This window comes from Gracilinanus agilis, chromosome 3, assembly GCF_016433145.1.
Source record: "Gracilinanus agilis isolate LMUSP501 chromosome 3, AgileGrace, whole genome shotgun sequence".
Lineage (NCBI taxonomy): Eukaryota > Metazoa > Chordata > Mammalia > Didelphimorphia > Didelphidae > Gracilinanus > Gracilinanus agilis.
Window position 1 is genome coordinate 542215440 of NC_058132.1, and position 25567 is coordinate 542241006.

A 25567-nucleotide genomic window follows, 5' to 3' on the forward strand; every position below is an offset into this window, starting at 1 on the left:
TTTTGAACAGGGTTAGCATTTTAGTTAGATGAATGTTCTAGACATTGTAATTTTCTTTACATTTATATTAATGAGTGAACATATTGATGGCATTGTGCTTATCAAATATATATGTACTCCATACTCATCAAACATGTTATTTCCTGTTCTTTTTCACATAGGGCTCCAATTTCTATCTCTGGGATTTTGCATTTGACTGTCTCTTATACCTGGAAAGCACTCTCCTCATTATCTTCTGCCTGAAAACTTTCTGAAGAATGTGCTTAGAATATGTAAAGATACCTTTTTTTCTATTTTTGTTTCTCCCATTTATTCATACTCATTGAAAACATTTATTCATACTCATTGAAAACAATAACATTCAAAAATAAGTTGTATGCTATTCTACAGTGAGTCAAAGTAGTAGGGGGAAATGTAAATCCATGTAAGCAGAGAGTGATGATGTTGATAATTAATATTAATCATATGCTAAATTTATATAGGAAGTTGCCATTTGCCAGATATTAGAATAAGTGTTTTGCAAATATACTATTAGTAGACAAGGAGTCAAGTGGGCCAAGAGTACAAGAAAGAAAAGATGATCCAGAGGAAAACTCACAGAAACACAGTAGCTTTGTAATTAGTTTATAATTAGAGTCTTATTTCACACTTCATCCTGAAATCTCCATTCCTTACATCCACTGTATAATTCTTATTTTTATTTTTTCTTTATTCTTTCCTGAGAGATTATTCTTTAATACTTAGATACTTAAAGCTAGTAGATTCCTATTCCTATTACCCCAAATTTGAAAAACATCAAGGAATGAAGATATACCTTCCTTCATATTCAAGGTGGGATAGATGAGCTATTGTTATGAGACATTCTGAATTCCTTTTAATATAAAAGGATTACTTGTAGTGCTTATTCATTAATGATTCAATATCATACTTAGATGGTTATGGGTTCAATATATTTATTAAGAACTTTAAGTTAATTTATATTATTATTTTGTTTTATATGTTATTTTAATTTTAAATTAACTTATTTAATTAATTTAGAATATGTTTCTATAGTTAAGGAATCATGTTCTTTCAATCCCCTCCTCCCATCACCTCCCATAGCCAACGAGCAATCCCACTGGGTTTTACATGTGTCATTGATAAAGACCCATTTCTATATTATTAATATTTTCACTAGGGTGATAATTTAGAGTCTATATCCCCAATCATATCCACAGCGAACTATGTGATAAAGCAGTTGTTTTTCTTCTCTATTTCTACTCCCACAGTTCTTTCTCTGGATGTGGTTAGTGGTCTTTCTCATAAGTCCCTCAGAATTTTCCTGCATCATTGCATTGCTGCTAGCAGAGAAGTATAATATATTTGATTGTGCCACAGAGTATCCATCTCTGTGTCTAATGTTCTCCTGGTTCTGCTCCTTTCACTCTGCATCAATTCCTTAGGCCATTCCAGTTCATATGGAATTACTCTAGTTCATTATTTCTTTTAGCACAATAGTATCACGTCAGCAACAGATGTTACAATTTTTTCTGCCATCCTCCAATTGAAGGGCATCCCCACATTTTCCAATTTTTTGCCACGACAAAGAGAGCAGCTATAAATATTTTTGTAAAAGTTTTTTTTTTCCCCTATTATCTCTTTGAGGTATAAACCCAGCAGTGGTATGGTTGAATCAAAGGGCAAGCAGTCTTTTAATTCCCTTTGGGCATAGTTCCAAATTGCCTCCCAGAATGGTTAGATGAATTCACAACTCCACCAACAGTGCAGTAATGTCCCAATTTTGCCACATACCTTCCAATATCCTTTTTTTTTTCATATTAGCCAATCTGTTAGGTGGGAGATGGTACCTCAAAATTGTTTTGATTTGCATTTCTCTAATAATAAGAGATTTAGAACTTTTTTCATGTGCTTAATTGATAGTTTTGAATTCTTTATCTAAAAATTACCTATTCATGTTCCTTGCCCATTTATCAACTGGGGAATGGTTTGCTTTTTTGTGCAATTCATTTAGTTCCTTATAAAATTGAGTAATTAAATCTTTGTCAGAAGTTTTTGTCATGAAGATTTTTTCCCCAATTTATTGCTTCCCTTCTAATTTTGGTTGTATTGGTTTTGTTTGTACAAAAACATTTTAAACTAATCAAATAAAATTATCCATTTTACATTTTGTAATATTCTCTATCTCTTGCTTTGATTTCCTTTCCCATAGATATGACAGGTAAATTATTCTATGTTCATCTAATTTACTTATCATTTACTACTTTATATTTAAGTCTTTCACCTGTTCTGAATTTATTGCGGTATAGAGTGTGAGATGTTGATCTAAATCTCATCTTTACCATACTGTTTTCCAATTTTCCCAGCAGTCTTTGTCAAATAGTGGGTTTTTATACCAAGAGTTGGGCTCTTTGAATTTATCATACACTGTTTTGCTAACATCACTTACCCCAAGTCTATTCCACTGATCCTCTCTTCTGTCTCTAAGCCAGTACCTTATTGTTTTGATGACCACTGTTTTATAGTATAGCTTAATATCTGGTACTGCTAGACCACCTTCCTTCATGTTTTTTTTCATTATTTCCTTTTACATTCTTGATATTTTCTTCTTCCAAATGAACTTTGTTATAGATTTTTCTAATTCAGCAAAAAGTTTTTCAGTAGTTTGATAGGTATGGCACTAAATAAGTAAATTAATTTGTGTAGAATGGTCATTTTTATTATGTTAGTTCATCCTACCCATAAGCAGTCAATGTTTTTCCAATTGTTTAGATGTAGTTTTAATTGTTTGGAAAGTGTTTTGTAGTTATGTTTGTATAATTCCTGTGTCTGTTTTGGTAGATAGATTCCTAAGTATTTTATATTGTTTAGGGTGATTTTAAATGGTGTTTCTCTTTCTACCTCTTGCTGCTGTGATGTGTTGGAAATATATAAAAATGCTGATGATTTATGTGCATTTATTTTGTATCCTGCAACTTTGCTAAAGTTGTTGATTATTCCTACTAGCTTTTTAGTTGATTATCTAGGATTTTTAAGTAGACCATCATATCATCTGCAAAGAGTGATAGCTTAGTCTCCTCATTGCCTTTTTTAATACCTTCAATTCCTTTTTCTTCTCTAATTGCTACTGCTAGTGTAATGCAAGGTGGCTAACAGAAACTTTTTGCTTCTGCAATTTTAAATGGTCAAAAAAGGCAGTTAGAGGTTTTATAATCTTCAAAAAGACAGTTGGAAGCCAGAGGCTATAAATAGGGCTGAAGTTCCAACTGACAGGGCTTTTACCTTCTGCTTTTTACCTCTAGCTTTTGCTGGAGGCTTTTGCTTTTTGAGCTTTGGCTTAGCCTGTTTCCTTCTGCTTTTCAGCTTGGCTTTGGCCTTTTAGCTTCGGTCTTGGCCTGTGATTATTTTGTCTTGAGGAAATTTGGACCTATCTGATTTCTCTGGACCTCTCCTTTATCTCTTCATCTACATTACTCCCCTTCCCCTGAATTTCCCTTTGGGCCCTGGGAGGAGGGGAGGGCTTGGGGATTGAACATTGTGGGTTCAGTTTTCTGTAGGCAAATAGGGTATCCTCAAATAAGTCACCCCTAGTTTAGTGATTTGGTAATTAGTTTACTTTAGGGTAGTCAAATCTTCCTGACTGGGAGAGCAGGCTCTATCAGTCTAAACTCTCCTGTGACCCATCCCCCACCATCAACCCTTTCCCTAGCAGCAGTTAGAAAACCTGAACCTGTTTCCCTCTTATTAACCTGACATTAATAAATCCGCTTTGTTACCTATTCAAAGTCTCTAGTGAATCATTGTATTGAAGATTAAGGCAAGGGCTAAAGAAGAAAGGAATCATTTTCTATTTATTTCTTGAGGGAACTGCTGGCATCCATCTTGGCAGGAAGTCCTTACCTGAGACATCCTGCAGCCATCAGTTTCACTGGCAGGGAGGAGCCCTTTTGACTCCTCCCTCAAGGGACTTTAGAAGCTAATAAGAGAAAACCCCAGCCTTGATCTAAATATTTCTTACTAGCCTAATTACTCCCTGTATCCTCTGTCTCAAGCATCAGTGAATAAACCTGTTTGAGCTGCCCTCCTACATACTCCATTTCCCTTATCTCCTATCTTCCTTTACCTTAATTCCTCCTCCAATCACCTTAAAATCACCTATTTCCCCTTTATCCCTCCTCACTACCCAAATTACCTTGAGACCTGCCTAGATTACCCCACTTCTTTATAACACTAGTGTTTCTAGTGCAATGTTAAATAATAAAGGTGATAATGGGCATCCTTGTTTCACACCTGATCTTATTGGAAAGACTTCTAATTTATCCCCATTGCATATGATGCTTGTTGATGGTTTAAGATATATACTGTTTATTATTTTTAGGAACGGTCCTTCTATTCCTATACTTTCTATTGTTTTCAGTAGGAATGGATGTTGTGTTTTGTCAAAAGCTTTTTCAGAATCTATTGAGATAATCATGTGATTTTTGTTGGTTAGACTGTTGATATGTTGGTTTTCCTACTATTGAAACATCCTTGCATTCCTGGTATAAATCCCACCTGATCATGGTGGATAATCCTCTTGATCACTTGCTAGAGTCTTTTTGCTTGAATTCTATTTAAGATTTTTGCTTCTATGTTCATTAAGGAGATTGGTCTGTAATTTTCTCTGTTTTTGTTCTACCTGGCTTTGGAATCAATACGATATTTGTGTCATCAAAGGAATTTGGTAGAAATCCTTCTTTGATTACTCCATCAAATAATTTGTATAGTATTGGGAATAGTTGTTCTTTGAAAGTTTGATAGAATTCACTTGTGAATCCATCAGGTCCTGGTGATTTTTTCTTAGGGAGTTCTTTGATGGCTTATTCAATTTCTTTTTCTGCTATTCGATTATTTAAATATTCTATTTCTTCTGCTGTTAATCTAGGCATTTTATATTTTTGTAAATATTCATCCATATCACCTAGATTGCTATATTTATTGCCATATAATTGGACAAAATAGTTTTTAATGATTGCCTTAATTTCCTCTTCATCAGAGGTGAGTTCTCCCTTTTCATTTTTGATACTGCTAATTTGGTTTTCTTCTTTCTTTTTTATTATTTGATTTATCAGTACTTTGTCTATTTTATCTATTTTTTAAAATACCAAGTTCTAGTCTTATTTATTAATTCAATAGTTTTTTTACTTTTGATTTTATTAATTTATCCTTTAATTTTTAATATTTCAAGTTTAGTTTTCATCTGAGGATTTTTAATTTGTTCATTTTCTAGTTTTTTAAGTTGCATGCCCAATTCAATAACCTCTGCCCTCCCTAATTTGTTAATATTTGCACTCAGTGGTATTAATTTTCCCCTTTGAACTGCTTTGGCTGCATGCCATAGGTTTGGGTAAGACGTCTCATCATTTTTATTGTCTTCAATGAAATTATTAATTATTTCTATGATTTGTTCTTTCACTAATTTATTTTGGAGAATCATATTATTTAATTTCCAATTAGGTTTTGGTTTGCTTCTTCATGTATTCTTACTAACTATTTTCATTGCATTATGATCTGAGAAGGTCACCTTTATTATTTCTGCTTTTTTTGCATTTGTTTGCCATGTTTCTATGCCCTATGACATGGTCTATCTTTGTGAATGTTCCATGTACTGCTGAAAAGAGGATGTATTCCATTTTGTCCCTATTTATTTTTCTCCGTATATCTATTAACCCTAATTTTTCTAGGTTTTCATTCACCTCTCTTATCTCTTTCTTCTTTATTTTTGGTTTATCTAGATCTGATTGGGGAAGGTTAAGGTCACCCACTAGTATAATTTTGCTATATATTTCATCCTTGAGCTCCACTAGCTTCTCCTTTAGAAATTTGGAAGCTATACTCTTTGGTGCATACATATTCAGTACTAATATTTTTTCATTGTTTATACTGCCTTTCATTAGGATGTAGTTACCTTCCCTATCTCTTTTAACCTTATATATTTTTCCTTTGGCTCTGTCAGAGATCATGATGGCAACCCCTGTCTTCTTTTTCTCATTTGAGGCCCAATAGATTTTTCTCCATCCTCTCATTTTGACTCTAAGTATATCTGTCTGTCTTGTGTGTGTTTCTTGTATACAACATATGGTAGAATTTTGGTTTCTTATCCACTCTGCTATTTGCTTCCATTTTATGGGTGAGTTCATCCCATTCACATTCAGAGTTATAATTATCATCTGTGTATTCACAGACATTTTGATTCTCTTACCTTGTCCTGTCCTTTCTTCTTTCACTATCTCCTTCTATACCAGTTTTTTGTTTTTAATCATTTCCCTTGATCTCTACCCTTATTGTACTTCCCTTTCTCCCCTCTCCCTTCTTATTCTTCTTTTGGATCTTTTTAAGCTACCCCCCCTGCCCTCTTCCTTCCTATTGTTACTTCCCTCTCTACCAGTACTTTTGTTACCCTTCTACTTATCTATATGGCATGAATCAATTCTCTGCCCCAATGCATCTGATTGTTCTTCCCTCTTTAAGTTGTTTTCAATGCACTTAAGTATTAACCATTTTCTCTAACTTCTTTACCCTTACAGCAACAGTTGGCAATCTTTTTGGCCGTGAGAGCCATAAACGCCTGCAGAAGGAGGAGGATGGAGGCAGATGGAGCTGGAATATGGGGCAGGGATTGAAGGGACCCTGGGTCACACCCTGGGGCTCTGCCTGGACTGGCCTCTTGGGAGGTGGAGCCAGATATGTCTTAAGAGCCATGCGTTGCCAACCCCTGCCTTACAGTGTATCGTTATTTTTCCCTGTTGGTCCCACTTTCTATGGAATATAAATTTATTCCTTTTTGTTTGTTTTCCTATTTTTCTTATTTTTAACTTCTTTTCCCCCCTCTAGTTTTGTGTATATATATATATATATATATATATATATATATATCTTGACATTTCATCCCATACAGTTTGTCCCTATTCCCTTTGTGTAAATTTCTTCTAGCTACCCTGTTGGTAATATCAATTTTTAATATTTGTCAATATCTTCTTTTCTTCTTGGGATACAAATTGATTGAACTTACTGGGTCCCTTAAAGAAAAGAATTTTCCCCTCCCCCATTTTCTTAATTACCTCATGGTGATTCTCTTGAGTTCTGTGTTTGGGCAGCAAACTCTCTGTTTAAGTCCGTTTTTTTCTTGATGAATGCTTCTTCAAAGTCCTCAATTTTATTGAATGACCATACTTTCCCCTGCAATAATATAATCAGTTTTGCTAGATAGTTGATTCTTGGTTGTAGACCCAGTTCTCTTGCTTTCTGGAATATTGTATTCCATGCCTTCCTGACCTTCAACATAGATGCAGCCATATCCTCTGTTATACTAATATGTGGTTCCCTGATATCTGAATGACTTCTTTTTAGCAGCTTGTAATATTTTTCCTTAGTCTGGTAGTTTTTGAAGTTGGCTATAATATTCCTGGAAGTTGTCAATTGTGGATTAAATATAGGAGGTGATCTGTGGATTCTCTCAATTTCCACTTTTCCCTCTTGTTCGAGAATTTCAGGGCAATTGTCTCTGATAATTTCTTGTAGGATGCTATCTAAAATTTTTCTTTTATCATGATGTTCTGGTAAACCAATAATTCTTAAGCTGTCTCTTCTAGCTCTGTTCTTTAGATCTTTGGTTGAATCAAGTGTGTTTCTTGTAGACAACATATGGTAGGATTCTGGTTTTTATTCCATTCTGCCGTTTCCTTTTTATAGGTGAGTTCATCCCATTCACATTCACAGTTATGATTACTGTCTGTGTATTGAAAAAAGGAAAAAATGGTGTTTGGGGTTCGATATTAATATTTAAATGTGTGGTTGCCAATGAATTGAATAAATATCAATTCCTAAAATGATTTTAGTAATTTATTTATAAAATACAGGATAGAGTGGAAGTAGAGAGATGAGAAAAGGGTAGGGTAAGAAATCTAGCTTAAAGAACTAGACTATGTATTCAGTCCCTGGCTTTATTCTAGCAGGGCTCCAGAGGTTCCAGCTGAAGAGCCTAAAAGTCAATTGACAAGGGTGTTAGCCATGAGAGCTCATCCTAATAAAGGGCCCCTCCAGAGGCTAGTACCTCAAGGGAAGTTAAAGGAGTCAACTTTTTTTCTCTTACTACGTGTTATTATAAGGGAGAGATTTAAGAACAGTCTCACCAAGGTCTCAGGTCTCAGGTCCAGAGCTTCTCCATGTCTATGCAATGAACAAGAAGAGAAAAGCAGAACTGATTCACAGGAAGTTGTCCCTCCATTTTAAAGGTGCTTCTTTTGCTTCACTTCCTGTGCCTTCCTCTAGTTTACATGTTCAATCACAACAAACACTTTGTTTAGGACTGCCCAGGGGGAAGTCAGTCAATTCTGATTCATCACCCACTCTTGCACACATGGGTCACAGACTTCCTACTTGAGAACTATGTTGAATTCTTTTCACCTTTGTTGATTAAATCTAAGAATGGGCAGGGTAGATTTAATCTCATTATCACAGTATTACCCTCCATTTTTACTTACTCCTTTGATTCTGCCTTTTAACTCTCTTACCCTCTCCTCCAACTTTTCTCTTTTAGTCAGCCTCCTCCCTTTCTATAGAAATGGAGAAAAATCATGATCCACCAATGGACAGAGAGGACCACAAAAAATAAAATAGATGATTGCCCTTCCCTAATATAATTTCTATTTTCTATTAGTTTGGTTGTTGATATGGTTAGTTGTGTGGTTTTTTTTCTTCCTAATATTAAAGCATTCTTGCATTCTTGGTATAAATCTCACGTAGTCATAGTGAATAATCCTTGTGATAACTTGTTGTATACACACAAATATAAGTATTTGTGTGTATATATAGATTTATATATATACTTCTAAGAATAAGTATGTGTGTGTTTATATATGATCTGATTCAACCATTCAGGAGAGTACTTTGGGACTATGTCCAAAGGGGGTTTTGAAACTAAATATTTGTTTCATTTTGTTTTTACCTTGAAAAATAAGCCTTTCATCAGTATGAGGGAGACAATTATGAGAGACACAATACAGAGTTGGCCATAATGGAATAACCACTGTCTTTAGAAAGACACACAGTAATTGAATTCCTGGGATCTTCTGCTTTAGGACCACAGGTTCCTGTATACACTGTAGGGAAGGTGGTATCAGAAAGGAAGGGAAACATACAGGTTATTTCTGAAGGATTGTGATAGAGGGAACAGCTCAGATAACATAAGAGAAGCCAAGTAGATAAAAAGGGTACCTAAGATTTGATTGTTCAGCTAATCATATCAAGGGTGATTGATAGGTGGTTAAGAATTAAGTACTCTCTTACAAACTCAGTACTTGAGGGAAAAGGTACAAATTCCATGAAATGGAAGAAATCTATTCCTAGTTAATTCAGCCTGTTTATACTGGGGTCAGGGTCAATTCGGAGTTTCCTGAAGGCAAGTTATTAGGGACTTGGGTCAAACTCAGGGTTATTGAAAATAAGATTGTCACATGAGTGTGGGTTCTTGATGGCTAATGAATTTCCATTTGTCTTTGATGCAGAGAGCCTCTAACAAACCTTGTTCAGCTCAGCAGAACAAGTAGCAGAGATAATTACATTAATCATTTTTAAATTTTTTTTTAAATTTTTATTTTTTTAAATATTTTTCCATGGTTACATGATTCATGTTCTCTCTCTCTCCTCTCCCTCTCCCCCTCCCAGAGCTAACAAGCAATTCCACTGGTTTATACATGTCTGATTATTCAAAACCTATTTCCATTTTATTTTTATTTGTAATAGAGTAATATTTTAAAAACCACAACCCCAATCATATACCCATATAACTGAGTGATAAATCATGTTTTACTTTTGCATTTCTATTCACATAGTTATTCTCTCAAAGTGGATAGCATTATTTTTCATAAATTCCACAGAATTGTTCATGATCATTGCATTGCTATAAGTAGCAGATTCCAATGTTTCAATTTCTGTTTACAATGTTCTCCTGGTTCTACTCATTTCAATCCACATCAGTTCATGGAAGTCTTCCCAGTTCATATAGAAATCAAGCAGTTCATCATTCCTTATAGCACGAAAGTATTTCCTCACCATCATATACTACACTTTGTTTAGCCATTCCCCCTAAGGACATTCTAAATCCCCTACTCCCTAATATGAGGATTAGATTTTAATGTTAGTAGCAATATTGAGTTAATCATAATTATAATTCTAAGAAAGTTAAATAATGGTAGCTTAAGTGATGATTTTAGTAGGCTGTTTGTGATTATTTTGGTATAAGTATTAAGGTTTTGAATTAAGAAAATAACTGCTTTAGCAAAGGTAAATGAGCCTCAGTTTAGGATCTTACCCTTCACAATTTCTATATCATGCATCCTCAATAAGTATGATCTTGAACTTGTGATCAAGTATACATCACTAGGCCTGATCTTGTGTTCAAAGCCTTTCACATTATCAGTTCAGGCTACCCCACTATCCCTCTTGTCTATCAAGTGACTTTCAAGTGACTTTTTTTTTACCAATAAGAAGTATTTTCTGATTACTTTAACCAATCCACATCTCTCTATTATCATCACTGTCCTGAATTATTTTTAAAATGATATATAAGTTGTGCTTGTTTTTTGGGTATAAAGGAAGACTGCATAGAAGGCTCCACAACTATAAGTATTTCTATACAAACATTTTTTAAATTTCTTTGGGGTACAAACCCAGTAGTAGTATAGCTGGATCAATGGACCTGTAATCTTTTAAAGGCCTTTGGGCATTATTCCAAATGGCCTTCCAGATTGTTTGGATTAATTCACAACTCCACCAGCAATGAATTAGTGGCCCAATTTTGCTACATCCCCTCAAACATTTATTATTTTCCTTTACTGTCATATTGGTCAATCTGCTAGGAGTGAGGTGGTACCTCAGAGTTACTTTGATTTGCATTTCTCTAATTAGGAGAGATTTAGAATACTTTTTATGTGATAATTAAGCTGTTACTGCTAGGCCCCCTTCCTTCACAGTTTTTTCGTTAGTTTCCTTGATATTCTTGACATTTTATTCTTCTAGATGAACTTTCTTATATGTTTTTCTAATTCTATAAAAAATGTTTTTAGTAGTATGAGAGGTATGACACTGAATAAGTTTAGGTAGGATTGTCATTTTTATTATATTGGCTCATCCTACCAATGAGCAATTAGTATTTTTCCAATTATTAAATCTAGTTTTATTTGCTGAGTTTTGTTGGAAATATATAAACTATTTATTTCCTTATTAAGCTCCTTTAGTTTCTCCTTTAAAAATCAGGATGTTATACCATTTGGTGCATAAATGTTGTGATAATTAGATTAAATCTATAGGGCCCATCTTTATTTTTAATCACCAAAGGTGAGAACACCTCCAATTCATAACCCACCTGTGCTAGAGTGGGTGACGAATCAGAGTCAACTGATTGCCCCCTAGGCAGTCCTATGAGAAGCATCTATTGTGATTGGACATGCAAAGTGGGAGGGAGGCACAGGAAGTGAGGTATGAGTGACCCCTTTAAAAGGAGAAGGTCTGCCGCTGGAGGGGGGCTGCTGGTGAAGAGGGTAGCTGATGAAGGAGCTCTTCTGGTCTGTGGAGGACTGCTGGCTGGAACGCTAAAACCTTGTGAGTTTAAAGACTGACAAACTTCCTAAACTTCTCTTAAGGAACTTCTTTTAATAGACTGTCTGGCCCTCTGACTCTGGGCTGAGGGTTAATTAGATCTACCTGGATTAATTAGAGGATCTTAGTAATTTACCTACTGTGTTAGATTCTTATTTCTTTATTTCCTCTCTCTCTTCTCAATTGTAAATAAATTTAAATAAAGTCAATTTTGACTTGAGTTTATTCTTAAATTGGGGAGATTTCCCCTGGCGACCACCTTTTAATATATTGAATCCCAAAACCCCTTTTACCCCCTTATAATGTTCAGTATTGACAATATTTCATTGTCTATAGTACTGTTTAGCAAGAACTATTTTCCTTCTTTATCTCTTTTAATCAGACCAATTTTTACTTTAACCTTGCCTGATATCATGATTGCTATTCCTGCTTTTTTTTTTCACTTCAGTTGATGTATAATAAATTCTGCTCCAGTTTTTTACCATTAATCTGTATGTGTCACCCTGCCTCAGATGTGTTTCTTATAAATAGCATGTAGTGGGATTCTGGTTTTTAATCCACTCTGCTATTGGCTCCCATTGTATGGGTGAGTCCATCCCATTTACATTCATAGTTATGATTATTAACAGTGTATTGCCCTGTATCTTATTTTCCCATATTAAGCCTGCTCTATTCCCTTTCATTCCATTCCTACTTAACATTATTTTGCTTTTTATAGCACTCCTTCACTTTCCCCTCCCTCCAATTACCTCCCTCTTCCCTTGTTTTATTCCCCTTCTTATTCTCTTCAGAGCAAGAGACAATTCTCTAACCCAATGTGTATATTTGTTTTTCCTTCTCTGAGCCAGTTACAATGAGACCAACTTAAAACATTATCCATCACCACCCTCATGCTCCCCACCCCATAATAATTTTTCAAGCCTCTTTATGTTATATAATTTACTCTATTCTATCTCTCCCTTCCTTTTTTCTCAGTACAATCCTATTTTGAACCCCTTGATTTTTTTATATCATATCATAGTACTCCAGGTTTGGAATTTCATGGGTTGTTTGGACCTCTATTTGCTCAAGCATGGTCTCAGCATCTGGATGCTGTTTTGGACTCTTGTTCAGAACCTGGCATAGTGGATGTGGAGTGTAGGGTTAAAGGGAGGTAAAGGGGTTTTTTGGGTTCAATATATGAAAAGGTGGTCTCCAGAGGATTGAACTATTATCAATCCTCAATTAAGAATAATCCCAAATCAAAATTGACTTTTATGTAAATTTATTTACAATTAGGAAGGTTGAAGATAGGGAAATTGAGAGAAAGAGAAACTCTGGCCAGGACAAGAGGCCCAGACCAGGTAAGAATTTAGAGGCCCAGGAATTGGGGTACAAAGGTTAATTAAATAAGCCTTATAGCCACAAGGCCTTTACAATTAGAGAGGCAAGAGAGGCCTCTCTGAGGGTAGAGCCTCCAGAAACACCAAGGGAAGAGAAAAAGAGTCAGCCTAATTTACCCATGTGGAACAGTCTAGGTCACAAACCAGCAAAGCTCCCTCAGATACCCTTCACTGCACCAGTTGCAGCTTCACTCCTCTTTCCTCTTTGGAAGGGGTCACATATATGTCACTTCAAGTGCTTTCCTTTAGCCTGTGTGTCCAATCACAATAGATTTTTTCTCAGAGAAAGCATAGGGGGTGGTACCTCAACTGTTTGGTTACTCACTCTAGCACACGTGGCTTAGGACCTCCCAGAATTGGAAGGTGCTCTCACCTTTGTGTAGACTTAATTTAATTATCACAGGGGTGGGTGTTAAGGTCCCACTCTTGGCTTGCTCCTAATGCTTTTATGTAGCCTCCTGTTTTCAGTGCTCACCTCAGTGCCCCAAATATTCTCTGACTACCTTTTAGGATTTTCTCTTTTCTAAAGTTGTTTCATTCTGTCTTTATTCATTCTTTCAATCCTGTATTCATTTTGTAGTGTTATTTTAATGTTTATTGGAGAGCATTCTCATGGTAACTTTGAGCTTCTTTAGTCTACTCCACCATCTTGGCTCCAACCTTTTATTCTCTTACATATTTTCTGATTCAATACTAGGATTGTATCCCAAAGAGATCATAAGAAAGGGGAAAGATCTGTTTGTAAAATATATCAGCTCTTTAGGTGGTAACAAAGAAATGGAAATTGAAGAGTTGTACATTAATTGATGAGTGGCTAAAAAAGTGGTGGTATATGATTGTCACAGAATAGTATAGTGTGCTATAAGAAATGATAGAAGGATCAGTCAAAAAAAGTCTGGAAAAACTAACATGAATAAATAAAAAATGAAGTATGCATTGTGACAGCACATTTTTTGATGAATAACTGAATGACCAAGTTATTCTCATCAATGCTATAATACTAGACAATCACAGAGATTCATGTTGAAATAGGCCATCTAACTTCAGAAAAAGAAGTGATGTATTCACACCAAAACTATATGGATGTATGAATGGAAACTGGATGTATGTCTCTAACATAATTTTTTCTTTTTTTTAAATTTGAGACTTCTTCCACAAAATGGATAATATTTTAAAAAATGCTTTACCTGATCAGACTTGTAAAATCTATGTCATATTGTTTAATATCTCAGGAAGTCAGAGGGGTTATAGGGAGTTAGAGAAGGAAGGAGAGAATTTGGGACTCAATATTTTATTTTAAATTGAATGTTTAATCTTTCCATGTAATGAGAAAAAATAATATTAAAAACAAAAATAAATCAAATTTTGAAATGATAATTTCTGCAAAGATGTAAGACAAATAATAAATATAAGAAATCAGCCTTTTATAGATGCAGAAAAATGCAGCAAAAGAAACAGAAAAAAAGCATTCAAAATAAATACAAAATATAAAAATATGTGGGAGAGACATCCAACCAAGATATATTCAGGACTCATATGAATATGATTAGAAGAATTTAAACAAATAAAAGAAATAATTATTGGGTTATACTAATTGCTTCTGATTGGGTTGTGCTTATATAATAAAATTAATATGTTGAATAGTATAGCCAATATACTGTAAAGTTATTCCTAGGATCTAGGCAAAATAATAACAAATTTTATGAAAAGAAAGTTTAAATCAAGAATCACATGGCAAATAATGCATGTGAGTAATAAAGAAGGTTAACTAATGGTATTAAACTTAAAACCATACTATAAAGTGGCAGTTTCATTCTAGAATAGAATATAGTATTCATTAAAGTAATTTGGTAATAGAAAAGGTATCAATGCTATACACAAAAAAAATTAATCTATAAAAATGTATATATGTGCATGTATATGTGTATGTTTAGACTATATGATCTTGATCACACTTGCATATAAAATATTTATTCAATTTATATGTAGGTCATACATCCAATTAGACTTTATTGTAATAAATGAGATAAAATTAGCCTAGACCTAATCTCTGCCAGACAAATTTTCAGATTTATAGACATTTTTTTCTCAGATAGAGGATCCTTTCTCCAATAGTTGGCATCCTTGGGTTAAAAAGCACTGCATTGTAACCAACCTTGGAAAGCTTCCTAATTTGTTTATTAATAGACCCATATGAGGAGAGGAAAAGACCTAATCTTTCTCTTCATTGTGAACATGAGTTATACATGTGTCACAGTATACCTTCATATTGTGCAGTTCTAAAGAAGGAAAGGTCAGTCTCTTTTGACTACAGATGATGTGGGCTATGACAGTACACAGAGTAGAAGTTATACTTTAACTGCTTATGTTCTCAGATATGAGCTAATTACTTTTTATAAGATAAAATAAATCTGTTCAATATCCAATGTACAATGTATTATTAACTGGAATGTATTTGAATGGGTAGAGAAGTTCACTTTTTTCTTTATTCATAAAGATCTAGATAGTCATGAAATCCTAATGGTCTCAATGGAAACCCTTGGTGGGAGCAAAAATGCTCCAATTGTTTGTTTAGTGAAAAGTCCTCAGTTTAAAAATGTTTGCAATGCATATAAAATCAGCTTGATCACTGAAAGGCAAGTTGCATAAAGGTACTTTATTGTAATGTAACTGCTTCATTACTTAATGTACTAGAATCCCTTCACCACCCATATTCCCAATCTTGTATTATTTTCAGCATGTGAAACCTCAGTCTTGGATAATTCCTAATATCTGATTTTTAAACTAGTACTCTAAGACTGCTTGGTGCTGCTGCCAGAAGTCCTTTATCTCATCTGATTTCAAACACTAATTTATTTAATTACTTCCAACAGTCATTTATTTAAGTGCTTTCCATGTACCAGTCAAGGTTAGATGGGTGGGATTCAAAATGAGAATTGTTGTCTTCAAGTTTATATTCTACTCCATAATTATTATTCCCTTACCTTGTTCCCCGTAGATTGTTCCAAATTATTTCTTCTTTCACTATCTATATACCCTACTACCAAATTGCAAAAAAAAAAAGCTTCCTATTTCACAGATTGAGGCTAGCTGATGTGAACTCACTTCAGCTTCCCTCATACATTTCTCAAAATTTCCCAGTATTATTATTCTCATCATCTAATTTTCCTCTTCACATAGAACATGTCATTAAGGTAAATGATTTTTACCTGCCTTCATAGTACTTTTCCCTCTTGTTTCCTGATCCTTGCCAGAATTATCCCTTTTCTCTCATGTACCTTCTATCTCTCTTCTTATTCCTTCTAATCTGTCTCCCTACTCATTAATCAACAAAAAACTTATTGATGTATTCTGTTTTTTTTACATCTATATTTCTGAATTTAACTTTCATAAACCTCCAATCATCCTACGAACATGCTCCCTATTCTGAAGAAAATAAAGTTTTCTTTGACACTTCTCACTCATTCATCTATTACTCTTCCATCTGTTTCCACATCTATGATAATTAACATATTGGGAAAGATACCTTCATCTCATATCTCAACTTCCTTAAATACCATCTCTATCTTAAAACTTTTTCATTGTATTTTCTTACAATATACTAACACTGGTTTGGAAGTATTTTCACTACAGGAGAGATACTTAATTTTCTTTGTGCTGTGGACTTTTTTTTGTCAATGTGGGAAATCCTATGGATATTTCCCCAGTATAATGGTTTTAAAGAGTTGAAGGAAATGCTAATTTGTATTAGAGGTTATGAATATTTAATATGTATTTTCCCTTTCCATGTTCATGAACACTAAAATCTATACATTTATCCATAGACACATATTTGAGGAATTCAGTTTTGATGTTGTCCATCAACTCTCTCAGCTTGGTGCACTTTCCTTAATTGATTTATGGAAGACACTTTTTAGATTCATGTTCCTTCTTCACTATGCTGTGAATGGACCCTCATCCTTTTGTCCCATATATCTTAATGGGCATTTTCCTCAGTGCTTGACATTCTCCTTTCCTTCTCTATTTGCTCTTTGCCTTCTTGATAGCTCAGACACTCCCATGGCTTTAGCTGCTATCTTTATGAAGATGACTTGTGAATTTCTGTTTTCAATAACATCTATTTGTAGCTTCCATCCTTATTTTCAGCTGCTTACAAAAAATGGCTATATCAGTGCTCTATCAATACCTCACATATGTCCTAAATTAAGGTTTTGATATCACTCTCTCTATGAACCACCATTCACTCAGCTTCCAATGTTAGTAACCTCATAGTAACTATTGATATTTCTTTTTCTTTAGTTTACGTGTCTAAAACAATAACCAAGTTCTATTTATTCCATATCTTCGACATCTTTCAAATTCATTTTCTCTTATTTATCATCCCTCAATATTAAACTACCATTTGAAAAAGAAAATACTGGGAATCAGGGAATAACTAGATGCCTGACAAACTGGGGACACTCCCACACCTCACAAGGGAAGGACTGACAGGTAAAAACAGGGAAACCAAATGAGGATATGAGTTTTGGGAATGGCAGTTGGTCAGCTAACTGACAATCTATTAACCAGGGAAAGGCAGTGTTAAGGGTAACTTCAAGATGTGGGTTCTTAATGGCTTAGAGGAGACAGGAAGTACAAACAAACTGGGTTTATTGATATTAAATGAGGGAAGCGAAAGAGAAGGCTTTTCTATACTATGGAATAGCCCAAATGATTTAACTAAACTAAGGTCTAAACTAAGCTAAATCTCTAAATAGAATAAGATGGGGCTGGAGAGGTGAGCTTCTCACTACACTGATCCACAGTGCTCCCAGATAATCACAGAGTTAACAGTAACCAGGAACAAGTCCAATACACAGCCAGTCAATCCAAAAAAAAATGCTCTAGGGAGTAAGGTAGATAAATCTGCTGTCCACCAGCTGATAATCAAGACCTTTCCTCTACCTAGGCCACAATAGCTGCTTGAAGTATCTTCTTCTCAGTGAAATCCAAATCCCACTCTATCAGCTCCTTGGATACTTGGCAAAGCTGGACCACATAGCCAAAACCTCCTTCCTTCAGCTTGTACAAACCACCTTCTCTCTTTTCAAAAACCCTGGCATCATTCCATTATAGAATGTTCATGGAGTCCAAGATTTCTTCAAGCTCTCATCTATACTCTTAAGTCTTATATTCATCTTATACTTTATGTCTATCCTACAATTTTCCATTACAGTTCCTCCCACCTTTGCACAAAGCCAAAATAGTGTTACACACAATATTTTGCTATTTGTGCACTACAGACTAAACTAAAATTCTAACCCAAAATAACAAGCAACCTATACTAACTCTATTCTATCTAACACTATCTTACTCTACCCTACACTAGGGATTTTAACAAGGAAAGGTAAAGGGAAAAATATATTAAATAATGACATAGTTCAAAGCACAAAATAACAAGAAACAATACAAAATTTCCAACAAAATTAACAATATCAACAACAAATATGAAATATTAACACAAAATTCAAGCATAAAAAGACATCAAACACAACTCCTATACTAATACAAAAACATTCTTCTAACTAATAAATGCAAACAAATTAGGAAAAATACACATTTAACACAACATTGAATAAGTTTTACATAAAAATTTCAACAAAACCCAGCTGTGCGACCCTAGGCAAGTCATTTGACCCCCATTGCCTACCCTTACCACTCTTCTGCCTTGGAGCCAATATACAGTATTGACTCCAAGATGGAAGGTAAGGGTTTATAAAAAAAATTCAACAAAACACCAAATTCGAACCTGGGATTTGGACCTCTCTTGCTCCTGGTGCTTCTGTCTCTCTCTCAGTCTCCTACCCTACTCCTTGCCAGTTCCATGGACCTGCTCCCGGCAGCACCATGAAGATCAACGAGTTGAAGAGCACCACAAAGATGCAGTGAATCACCTTACACAGCCACGTGAAGGGTCTGGGGCTGGATGAGAGCAGCCTGGCCAAGCAGTTGGCCTCCAGGCTGATGGGGCAGGAGATCACCCGTGAGGCATGTGGTGTGATAGTTGAATTAATCAAAAGCAAGAAAATGGCTGGGAGAGCTGTTTTGTTGGCAGGACCTCCTGGAACTGGCAAGAGAGCCCTAGCTCTGGCAATTGTTCAAGAGCTGGGTAGTAAGGTCCGCTTCTGTCCCATGGTAGGAATTGAAGTCTACTCTACAGAAATTAAGAAGACAGAAGTGCTGATGGAAAACTTTAGAAGGGCAGTTGGCCTGAGGATAAAGGAGACCAAGGAAGTCTATGAAGGTGAAGTCACAGAGTTAACTCCATGTGAGATTGAAAACCCTATGGGTGGATATAGCAAAACCATAAGCCATGTAATTATAGGACATAAAACAGCAAAAGGAACCAAACAGTTGAAACTGGACCCCAGCATCTTTGAAAGTTTGCAGAAAGAGCAAGTGGAGGCCAGAGATGTGATATACATAGAAGCCAACAGTGGTGCACTGAAGAGGCAAGGCAGGTGTGATACCTATGCTACTGAATTCGACCTTGAAGCTGAAGAATATGTTTCTTGCCAAAGGGCAACATGCACAAAAAAAGGAGATTATTCAGGATGTGACCCTGCATGACTTGGATGTGGCCAATGCTAGGCAGGATATCCTCTCCATGATGGGCCAGTTTATGAAGCCTAAGAAGACTGAGATTACATATAAGCTCCGAGGGGAGATTAACAAGGTGGTGAACAAGTACATTGACCAGGGCATAGCTGATCTGGTTCCTGGTGTGCTCTTTGTTGATGAGGTGCACATGCTGGACATAGAATGCTTCACCTACCTATACCATGCCTTGGAGTCTTCCATTGCCCCCATTGTCATCTTCACCTCTAATCAGGGCAACTGTGTCATCAGGGGTACTGAGGATGTGATCTCTCCTCATGGAATTCCCCTGGATCTTCTGGACAGAGTGATGATCATCCGCATCATGCTGTACACTCCACAGGAAATGAAACAGATAATAAAAATTAGAGCCCAGACAAAAGGAATTAATATCAGTGAGGAAGCATTGAACCATTTGGGTGAAATTTGTACCAAGCAACATTAAGGTACTCCGTGTACCAGCCAACCTGCTGGACAAGATCAATGGGAAAGACAACATTGAGAAGGAGCATGTTGAAGAAATTAATGAACTCTTCTATGATGCCAAGTCTTCAGCCAAAATCCCAGCTGACCAACAGGATAAATATATGAAGTAAACAATGGTGGCATTTTAACTCTTTGGGGATGAAATGGAAAGACATTGAGAATGTGTCCTGGCCTGCTGAAACAGTAAATGTGTGAGAGTGGCTATTTCTGGAGCAGAGAAACCTCTGAACTTAATGTCTGTGTTCCAAGGTGGGAGCACTTAGTTTTGTGTGAAACAATTAATTTAAAACTATCATATCTTCTGCCATACTTGCTGTGTTTCAAATCTTAACTGGAATATCATCTAATAAATCTTTTTAGTTTAAAAAAGAAACAAACAAAAAAATCACAGAACTCACTTATGCAAATTATATTCAAGTATTTGCAACTCAATTAATATCAAAGTTTTCACAAAACTTACATTTTACATATATCTACATATTATACAACAATACAATATCTGCATAATATATACATGTATGATATACATATATGTACACATAATATATACATATCAAATATACATAGGTACATCCTTTATATATACACAATACTTACACTATAATACAATTTACAATATGCACACACTATTTACACTTATTTACACATCTATTTACATTATTTTGTGATATGTGATCTATAGTATATGTTCTTCATGTAATGCAATTTTGTTATGTTCATTATATTTGCATTTAATGTACATTAGTACTTTATTTTATCCTCTAATCTAATCTAATACTATTCTTACTTCACTACACTATTCTAAACTATCCCTAAGATATTAGTATATTAGTCTAGCTAAATATTAACTAAATAACAAGTTAATTTTGTTAGTAACTATCCATTATTAGTACTTACTTATCCTATAGCTAATTCTAATTTTGTTAGTACTTATACATTGTTTTACTCCATGAGGAATACGATGTATCCTAACAAGTTGGTGTTTTTATGTATCTGATTTGATATGTTGTTATTTTGCTATATTGTGTTACAACATGTTACTGTTGGACATATGATACCTACCAAAACTCCAGATCTTCAGATCTTCTTTTCCTTATGATGTCCCATTCCTCAAGTAAATCTTCTCTTCTCTCAGTTTTTCCCTCTTCTCCTTTTCTCCATAGAAGTTTCTGATAGTTTTATGTGCAATGTTGGATGCATATGAGTATGTAATGATACTATTTACATTACCCAAACTTCTTTCAAACCATTAGTCCAAATTGTCCATGATTAATCCTCCTCTTTGGAAATTCCTTTAAAACAAAGTCTTAAGCAGTTCAATTTTATAAGTTCATCAGTCTTAGTGCCATATCCATTAATTCTTGAATCCTGAATTCTCTTCATCCATGTCCTCTTCCATCTGAACATCCTCTTCTGCCAGAAAGGTCCTCTCCTTACTGAACTTTCTGACTGCAAATTCTAATTGACTGAAGATCTCAAATTTACACAATTTATTCTTCTCCTCCTCCTCCTTCTTCCTCTTTCTTCTTCTTCTTCTTTTTCTTGTTCTTCTTTTTCTTGTTCTTGTTCTTCTTCATTAGTAATTTCTACATTTTCATTATCTATACCATGTGCTAATTTAATATGAGAACAATAATACCACGAATCTCTATGTATTACCTTTACAGAAGATGGTGAAACTAATACAACTCTATAAGAACCTATCCAACTTTGTTCTGTTGCTGATATTTTGGCAAAATTTTTCACATAGACCATATCACCTGGTAGAACTATGAAGAGAATAATCCAATGGACCAGATTGAATCAATACTCCCATATCCTGTAATTCTCTTGGCCTCTGCTATAAAGCATTTAAATATGAAGCAATTTGGCAATCACCTCCCAAGCATGATGTATTGTGATAATTAGATTAAGTCTACACTGCCCATCTTTAGATTTAATCACCAAAGGTGAGAACACCTCTAATTCTGGGAGATCTATAACCCACATGTGCTAGAGTGGGTGACGAATCAGAATCAACTGACTGTCCCATAGGCATTACTATGAGAATCATCTATTGTGATTGGACATGCAAATTAGGAGGGAGGCACAGGAAGTGACACGTAAGTGACCCCTTAAAAAAGAAGGAGTTGAGTGAGTGGGAGGTCTTCTTAAGTGGAAGAGAGCGTCTGGTGATGGACATCTTCTGGTTCATGGAGGAGTGTTGGAATGCTGAGACTCTGGTGAGACAGCTTTAAATATCTTCTTTGAATTCCACATGGTGAGTTTAAAGACTGACAATGTTTCTGAACTTCTCTTAAGAAATTTATTTTAGTAGACTCTGTGAACAAAGTTTGCTTCATTCACCTCCGGGCCTCTGGCCCTCTAACTCTAGGCTGAGGTTTAAGAACTACCTGGATTAATTAGAGGATTGTAATAAATTACCTACTGGGTTAGATTCTTATTTCCTTATTTTCCTCTCTCTCTTCTTAATTGTAAATAAATTTCCATAAAAGTCAATTTTGACTTGACATTATTCTTAATTGTGGATTGATAATAGTTCAATTCTCTGGTGACCGTCTTTTAATATATTGAACCCCAAAAAACCTTTTCCCCCTTACAGAATAAACAGCCTTACAAATCTTTGCTTGTAATGGAGCGTGTCCAAAGAGCATCTCATACGATGATATATGTAGATCCGCTCTTGGTCTTGTATGTAGGTAAAACAAAGCTATGGGAAGAATAGCTGGCCATTTGAGATGAGTTTCAGCAGTTTCCCAATCATAGTCTTGAATTCCCTATTCATATGCTCCACCTGACTTGAACTTTGTGGATGATAAGGTACATGATATTTAGGTGTTATTCCTAGATTCTCATAGACTCTTCTAAGGATGTTCTGCGTGAAATGAGATTCCTTATCTTAATCTATGGTTAGAGGTACACTGAATCTAGGCACAATTTCCTTGAGTAACACTTTCACCACAAAGCTTGCTGTGTTGGTATTTGATGGAAAAGCTTCAGGCCACTTAGTCTATCAACTATCATAAGACAATACTTGTATCTTCCAGCTTTAGCCATACAGATGTAATCAATCTGTAAACTCTCAAATGGACAATATACTAAAGATCTACCACCCAAACCTTTCTTTCTGAATGCACTTTGATTGAACTTTTGGCAGACTGAACAACTATTACAGAAATCATTTGCAATAGTACTTATTCCTGGTGCAACCCATTGTCTCTTCATGGAAGCTACAACAGCTTGTGTACCAAAACTTTTTTGTGGATAGTTTGACACAAATAGGTATACAAGTCTTTTGGTAACAATGGTCTTCCTGTATCAGTAATCCATATCCCATGTTCTTTCCTAGCTCCAAATTTATCCTTCCATTTCTGGATATCTGAGTTTCTAGATCATCAGAATCAATAGATGTTAAATTCATTACATAAATTCGAGCTTTCTGGGCAGCATACTTTGTAGTGATATCAACTTTGTGATTACCTTTAGAGACTGAATCTCTACCACTAATATGACTCCGGCAATGGATTATTGCCAGCTGTTTTGGCTTTTGGATTGCCTCCAACAACTCAGTTATTATTCCTACATGCGCTATTGGTTTCCCCAAAGCAGTAATAAAACCTCATTGTTTCCAAATCTTTTCTGTTACATGGCAAAGAGAGAATGCATAGAAAGAGTCCATGTAAATATTTGCTCTTTTACCCTCAACTAGAAGACAAGCCTGCTGAAATGCTACTAATTCTGTACCCTGTGCACTAAGATTAATGAGCCATACCAGTGTCTCAAATTCTGTGACAATTGTAGCTCCAGTACATCTGATTCCATTACATAAATGTGATGATCCATCTGTGAATAACACTAAGTCTGGATTTTTGAGTGGAGTGTCTTTTAAATCCATACCTAGGATTTACCAAGGATGGATTTAAAAGACACTCCAGTCAAAAATCCAGACTTACCCCAAAAAGATCACAGGGAAAAATACTTGTACAGAAATATTTATAGCTGTGCTCTTTATGGTAACAAAAAACTGGAAAACAAGGGTATGCCCTTCAATTGAGGAGTGGCTGAACAAATTGTGATATATGCTGGTGATGGAATACTACTGTGCTCTGTTGTAAGATAAACTAATAATATGCTTAAGATTAGTTAGCTATGAGGCTTAACAATCAGGGATGGAGAATATAAATGGAATAGGGAAACAGAAAGTTGTGCTTCTCTCTCTGAGATGGACTCCATGGTGGCTGGGAACAAGTTGTAACTGACCCCTGGGAGACCTAAGAGGAAGTGGAGTTTGTATCCTGATATCCTTATCCAGAAAGAGGGAAGTCATCTGCCTGTGGGAGGTTAGGTTGAGACTATAAAACCTAACCTGGGTTGCTGGTCAGCTCAGGTTGCTAATTTAGTTCCCTGACTTACCCAACTGAAAGAGTACTGGCTGAAGACCTGGGAAAGTTGTAACATTGCTGGATTTTGACAGGACTCAGCAGTGAGGATCCCACTTTTATTCCTGATCTCCATTGTTCCCTGCCCTGCTATATTTCTAGCTTAGTGTAGATTATTCCATTCCCTGACCCTGAGGCTTGCCCATAGACTAGTAGAATAGAATCCCCTTTTCCCTTCTTTCAGACTATAGTTCATTGGATTAAAGCCTGTTTATAAAACCTATTTTCTGTTTACTCACTTATTAGTTTCACAGACTCCCTGGCAAGGTGGATCACTGTGACAAGTCCCAACAATCACTCCTATCAACTGCCATTCCCCAAACTGCCAAACCCAGTTTCCCTAACTTGTTTGGTCCCAGACTATTGTCCATTCCTGTCTCCTAGTCACCCTTCTGAAGCCAGATAAAATTATAAGTTAACCCCATTTTTTACCTTAAGAGTTCAAAGGAATAATAAACTGGAAGAATTTCATGTGAACTGGAATGACCACCAAGAACTGATGCAGAGTGAAAGGAGTAGAGCCAGAAGAACATTGTACACAGAGACTGATACACTGTGGTAAAATCAAATGTAATGGACTTCTGTACTAGCAACAATGCAATGACCCAGGACAATTCTGAGGGACTTATGGAAAAGAACACTACCCACATTCAGAGGAAGAACTACAGTAATGGAAACAGAAGAAAAACAACTGCTTGATCACATGGGTTGATGCAGGCATGATTGGGGATGTAGACTCAAAACTACCACACCAATGCAACTATCAATAATATGGAAATAGGTCTTGATAGATGACGCATTTTAAAACCAGTGGAAATGCATATCAGCTATGGGGGGGAGGGGAGAGGGGGTGAAGGAGGAAGAAAGTACATGAATCATGAACCATGGAAAATTTTTCTAAATAAATAAATAAATGGATGATCCATCCTAGGCATATCCACAAGATATACTACCTCAACACATTCATGCAATGGTTCACCATTCTTTGGT

General features: G+C 35.4%; 1 pseudogene; it reads left to right on the forward strand.

The window, feature by feature from the left end:
• Positions 1–18902: 18902 nt before the first annotated feature.
• LOC123239920 lies at positions 18903–20248 on the forward strand (annotated as a pseudogene).
• Positions 20249–25567: the final 5319 nt, after the last annotated feature.